The sequence below is a fragment of the Martes martes genome (genome assembly GCF_963455335.1).
Source record: "Martes martes genome assembly, chromosome: 9".
NCBI lineage: Eukaryota > Metazoa > Chordata > Mammalia > Carnivora > Mustelidae > Martes > Martes martes.
The window spans coordinates 7421029-7427260 of record NC_137896.1 but is presented as its reverse complement, the minus strand read 5'-3'; positions in this window follow the sequence as shown (position 1 = coordinate 7427260).

The following is a 6232-nucleotide window of genomic DNA, read 5'->3' as shown; positions in this document are numbered from 1 at the left end:
ATATCCATGCAGCACTTGGTGGTGTTGATATACGTATGTCTCTTCCCTTGTTGCAATCCCCTTGAGGTGGGGGACGCTTTTCATTGATGATTCATTGATGATTCATTGATGATTCCCCTGAGCTGTTCGCTCTGTGGCACATATCATGAGCTCTTGATAAATATTGGCTGACTCAATGGGTCTGAATTTCCTAGCATCATTAGCTCTCTAGAACCCAACATGGAACTGGATTTTCCAACAGCACAGCAGATTCTCACAAAGCTCCTCAAAGATACAGACAGGGAATGTTGTAGCACAGGGACCTGATGAATTACCATCTTTTTTGATGACTCACTAGAGAAAGTGGAAGATGTGGAAGCACAGGGCTACTGTGTTTCAGGAGGGCACCCTTAGGCAGAGGGGAACACAGAGCGTTTGATTTCTCCCGGATCAAAGCTTAAAACATGGGTGGGTTCCCTACCAGCTTTGTAAAAATTGGACTGGATTTCTCTGAGCCTCAGTGTTTCTAGCTCTAAAGTGGGGACTGAAATAAAATTATGACATCGCTTAGATTGCCTTGAAAGCAGAGCCTGAGACAAGGATTTGGGTGAATGTGGTTTATGTGGGAGTGGATCCTTGGTATTGGAAATGAGGTGGTGGGAAAATAGGCAGAAGAGTAAGAAGAGTCATTACAAGGGTCCAGGACCTCCTGGGAAGTCTAGGCAACAGCTCCCAGAACTGTCCACTGGAAGGACGGGAGGCAGGGTCCCCATGGCTTGAAGGATGTCTCTAGTAGCGTTCAGTCTTTTGCAGTGGCTTTCACTGAGATGAGCATGCTCCCAAGGGGCAGAAGGAAAAACTGCAGTGTGCTGGAGGTTGGTCTCTTGGTGCTAGGTGAACCTGGGCCTGAGCAGAACAGGCCATTGCAACTGCCTGTGAAATCAGAAGCCAAGGGGATGCGACATGAGATGCCAGCAACATCTGTCCCAGGTTGCCATGAGGATCCAATGAGGTCAGGCTTACAAAGCTGGGGACGGAGTAAGTGTCCCCCAAATGCCAGCGCTGTGCCAGCTCAGTGCCGCCTTACCAGCTTCAGCTCCACTCCCCTGTTTTTGAGAAACACCGACCAGTTCTGCCGACTCTGTCTCATCTGCGCATTCTCTCTCCTTTCTCTGCCTCTCTTTTCACGCTTTCTAGAGTATGAATATTCTTCACTGCGGGTGGGGGAGGGTGGAGATCCTAATAACATGCAGGCCTGATCAACTTTGGGAGATGTGGTCCACATTTAGCGAATAAATGGTTAGAGAGCCTTTCCCTCCCTCCCTCTAACCTGCCATTTTAACCTCAATGCCAAGAAAAAAGTGGAATCCATGTAGATACAGTTAGAATACATACAGAGAAATCTTTTTTTTTTTTTTTTTCCCTTCCATAGGTACCTAGTAAGAAAGAAAAGTATACATAGTTGTTGTCACGGGCAGTGTGCATTCGCAGATTTCCTTCTGTGAGTTGAAAGCGATCTTGCTGTTATAAATGCATCCCTACGATTGCCCTGATGTAGCCTGGCCGTTTCAGCTTCCATGCAGAGCCAGATACCTCCCAGCCCAGACCCCGTGAGCTGGCCCAGTTGTTTCACCTTTTCTTGTCAGAACTCGTTGGCCCTACTTGCGTTGTTGTGCTTTCCTGTAATATTTTAGGTATATTAACCATAAATCCTAGTATCGTTTATCAGCGAAAAATTGAAGTCAGGAAGTCATGGAACAGTCATTTATCATGGGCTTTGGCTCAGTGACTTGAAGCCGAAAGTGTAGGGACAACAAAAGCATGGATGCTGGAGAGGGAGCCAAGTGTCTGGAGGTTAAGTGAAACTGAATTAAAGAAAAAAGAAGTCCTATCTCATCTGTGCAGGACTTCAGCAGAAACTGTAAACTTTCCAAAAGCAGCCTCTTGTCTGTCAAGACTTCTAGTTTGTAAAGTGCATTATGGATGCATTTCTTTTGGTCTGTTGATCTGGTGAATTATATTCATTCAACAACCGTAAGACAATACTTAATGACAATACAGTCATTGCCTTCTCAGATAGAGTTACATTAATTTATGAGAATTCCACAAATGTATTCTAACACTCATAGTCTGGTATTTGAGAGTGGGGTTGTTAAACTACTGGGTGGGACATAAGCCTGGAATTGCTGGCAAACTGAATAATTCCAGACAGAAAGAGCATTCTTGTGAATGAAGCCAATATAAGCAAAGCAGAACCTTGTAATAGATGATACCTGATGACAAAATATAAGTCCTTGGATCCAACCATGCCTGATGCTGACTCATTCTTATACATGAGCCCATGTATTCCAGTCATATTGCTTCGGTCACTTTAAGCTGGGTTTCTGTTACCATCAAGAGTCCTTCTTAATACATTTTCCAGCATATAACTTACTCATCATTTTACACACATAAGCTATCTAATTTAGCCTGAAAAGTCAAATATTTAGGGGAAAAAAGTGTTGCATATGTGCTGCTAGCATGTGTACTTCCATCATTAAAAAATCCACCTGAAATTTTAATTTAAATACTATTTAATATTTAAAATAACATTAGTTGATATTTCAGATTACATCATATGTTTTGCAGGATTGTGTAATGCAAGCAGAAATGGGGTCATTACTTAATAAGACTGGTGATTTGTTAGTTTATCTAATATTTTAATTATTCCTCCCTGCCTCTTTTCCTTAGACACTGCCACACTGCAGAAAAGATAAAAGGTTAGGGCGTGGAGAAAAATACAAGGTAGCAAAACCAGAACATCTCAGCCAGAAAGAAAAAAAAAAGCCCTAGAACATACTGATTTATATACACTTACTCAATTATTATTACTGACTGATACACTTACACAAATTTGGAGCCGAGGTACAAATTTGGCTCTGAGCTTCCAGCAGATAATAAAAAAATTGCAACAAATTACCTTAGTACAGAAATTATCCAATACCCAGGAATTGTTGCATCTCTTTTGATAGGAGGAGAATACAGAAATTTTTGTGTAAATACCCATGTTCTCATAAAAAAAAGAATATTATCATAAATCTCATTCAGTATTACAACTTGGGGTGGGAGCGGAGCACAAGAAAGGTAAAAATCAAAGGTGCTAAGATCTCACAGCACCAGCTGATGCTGACCTGATTCAGGAGAAGGTCTTGAAAAGACCTGAAGACAATGATTCAAGCGTATCTTTGCTGCCTATCATGATTCTTATCAGTTTGAATAGACTATGGTCTGCATTTCTTTAGAACCCTGAATATACCTACACTGCATAGATACCTGTTTTCAGAAATTCTAGCAAAGACATTGCCACTGGAAAACACTAAAATGTTGTCATGGGAATTTTAATGTCCCCGTGGGCTAAACCCGACATCTGCTGCGCGTCAAGGTGCTTGTGAAGTCACCTCTGGAAAGGCAGAGCTGGGAAATCATCCGATCTCAGTGGGGTCATTGACATGTTGCAGAGGCTGGTCGGGAAAGACCCCTGAGCCAAGAGACACAAGGTCAGGTGAGAGCAGAGGGAGCGGGGGTGGTTTCTGGTTATCCAAACATACCAAGCGTCTTTTATGCATCACATTTTTTTTTTTTTTTTTTGTTTTCCTCTGAAAACTGAGAAGGAAGCTCGAGTGTTTGTCAACAGCCTTCTGCATGCCCTTCTGCCATAGACACTGCCTTCTGGTAGCTTGCACGCATTTGTTCTCGTTGTGTTTTTCATGTACGCTGCTAAGTCCCTCAGGAGAGGGAGGAAGGGGAGATGTGGGGTGTGTGATCGCAGGTGTGGACAGCGAGAAAAGATTGAGTAGGGGACTGCAGGCACAAAGCGTCTTCTGTAAAAGGGAGTGTTGAGGAATTATTGTGTCCTTGCTCTGCAGTTCATACCCTTAACAAAAATGGGTTTGTAGGATGCTTTAGGGGTTTCTGGTTATTTATTTGAGAGAGAGAGAGAGAGAGAGAGAGAGAGCAAGCGAGCGAGCATGCCGTGCTGAGGGGAAGGGGCAGAGGGAGGAGGAGAGAGAGCATCTCAAGCAGGCTCCACCCCTAGTGGATGGAGGGCCTGAGCTCATGACCTTGAGATCATGACCTGAGCCGGTCAAGAGTCAGACACTTAACTGACTGAGACACCCAGGCGCCCCTTCTTTTTCACTTAGTAACTAATGGCAGAACAAATCAGGCACACCCAGTTCAAAGGAGAGTCCGAAGAAGAGACAAATACAGAATCCATCAGAAATGCTGAAATGGACTTGGCTCCTTGATGCAAAAGCAGTTGGCATCCACAGAGAGATTATTGCTCTCGTGTCACTGGACCCAACCGACATTTGTACGGGTGAGAATCATTTATGTTACTTTCAGTTTTTAGCTCAAAGACCATGAAAGGTTGAGATGACCCACGTGTGTGACCTAGACCGGGCACCCACGAATCTGGTTTTGTTCCTGCTTAAAAATCTGTCACTTTTCGGGTGCCTGGGTGGCTCAGTGGGTTAAGCCTCTGGCTTCAGCTCAGGTCATGATCTCGGGGTCCTGGGATCGAGTCCCGCATCGGGCTCTCTGCTCCGCGGGGAGCCTGCTTCCCCCTCTCTCTCTGCCTGCCTCTCTGCCTACTTGTGATCTCTCTCTGTCAAATAAATAAAATCTTTAAAAAAAAAAATCTGTCCCTTTTCTTGACAATGCCTCAGCATCAAAGACATCTTTTATGGGGAAAGTTGGCTTACTAGCATATTCCGCATAAAATCCTCGCTCTTTAGCTTGGCTATGAAACCCTTACGATGTGTGCCTTTCCTGTCGCCCTGATTTTATTTCCCATCCCTGCAAGCTTCGTACTCTGTCACCCGCCCACCCTCTTTTCTCTCTTCTTCTTAAATATGTCTGAAACCTCACGAAGGAGAGCATTTGTTTTCCCAGCTTCACTGAGATATAATTGACATAGAATATTCTGTAAGTGTAGGGTCAGCGGTGTGGTGATTTGTATATATTGGTAAATATTCACCACGATAGTTAATTCACCCTTCCATCACCTCACATAACTGTGTGTGTGTGTGTGTGTGTGTTTAGAGAATGATGCCATCCACTCCTTAGCAAATTTGAGATAAATAATTAACTATTGGCTACCATAGAATCCAGTAATTCCACCTCTAAGTACTCGCTTGAAGAAAAAGAAAACACTAATCAAAAAGACATAGGTACCCCTATGTTCAGTGGCAACATTATTTACAACAGCCAAGATACGGAAGCAACCCAGATGTCCATGGATAGATAAATGGGTAAAGAACATGGAATAACTTTGCAACCTTAAAGAAAAAATGAAGTCTTGCCATTTTGGACAACATGGATGGACCTACAGGGTATCATTCTATGTGAAATAAGTCAGATAGAGGAAGATAAATACAGTTCGATTTTACTTATATGTGGAAACTAACACAAAACAAATGAATAAAGAGAACAAAAACAGAAACAGACTCATAGATAAAGACAACAAACTGGTGGTTACCAGAGGGAAGGGACAATCAATGAAATAGATGAAAGGGATTAAGAGGTATCGTATTCAGTTATAAAATAAATAAGACATAGAGATGTAATATATAGCACAGGGAATGGAGTCAGTATATCGTAAGAACTTTGTATAGTGGCAGATGGTAATTAGACTTATTATGATGACCATTTCCTGATGCATTTAAATCCTGAATCACTCTATTATGTACCTCAAATGACTACAGTATTGTATGTCACTTACTCTTCAATTTAAAAACTTTTGTCAGTAAGAACACATCCACCCAGTTAATTTCTAGTTTTGTAGGACATTTTTGTCTCCAAGAGAACACGCGTATATCCACTCAATATGGATCTACTATGACAAATTAGCCTTTATCCTTTGTTCACAGCTCACAGAGGAAAAATGTAATCAGGTATTAACCACACTTGTTCTTCCAATAGAGTATAATTTTAATGTCTTGCAATTTGAAGACTTTAAAAAAAAGAAATCGCACCAAAGCAAATCATTCCTTTCAAAATCCAGTAATAGAACTTGCCATGAAGGTCAAAATTATCTAGGAAAGAGAGAGCTAATTCATGTGTGTAAATGAAAAGTGGGCTGTGGGTTAATACGTAGGCTTAGTGAAATATTGACTTCTGGTTTCTGGGTTTTTATAGATTATTAAATCAGCCTGAATAATGATTTATTATGCTCAAACTATGCTTGGGAAGCAACACAGCAACCAAACCAAGC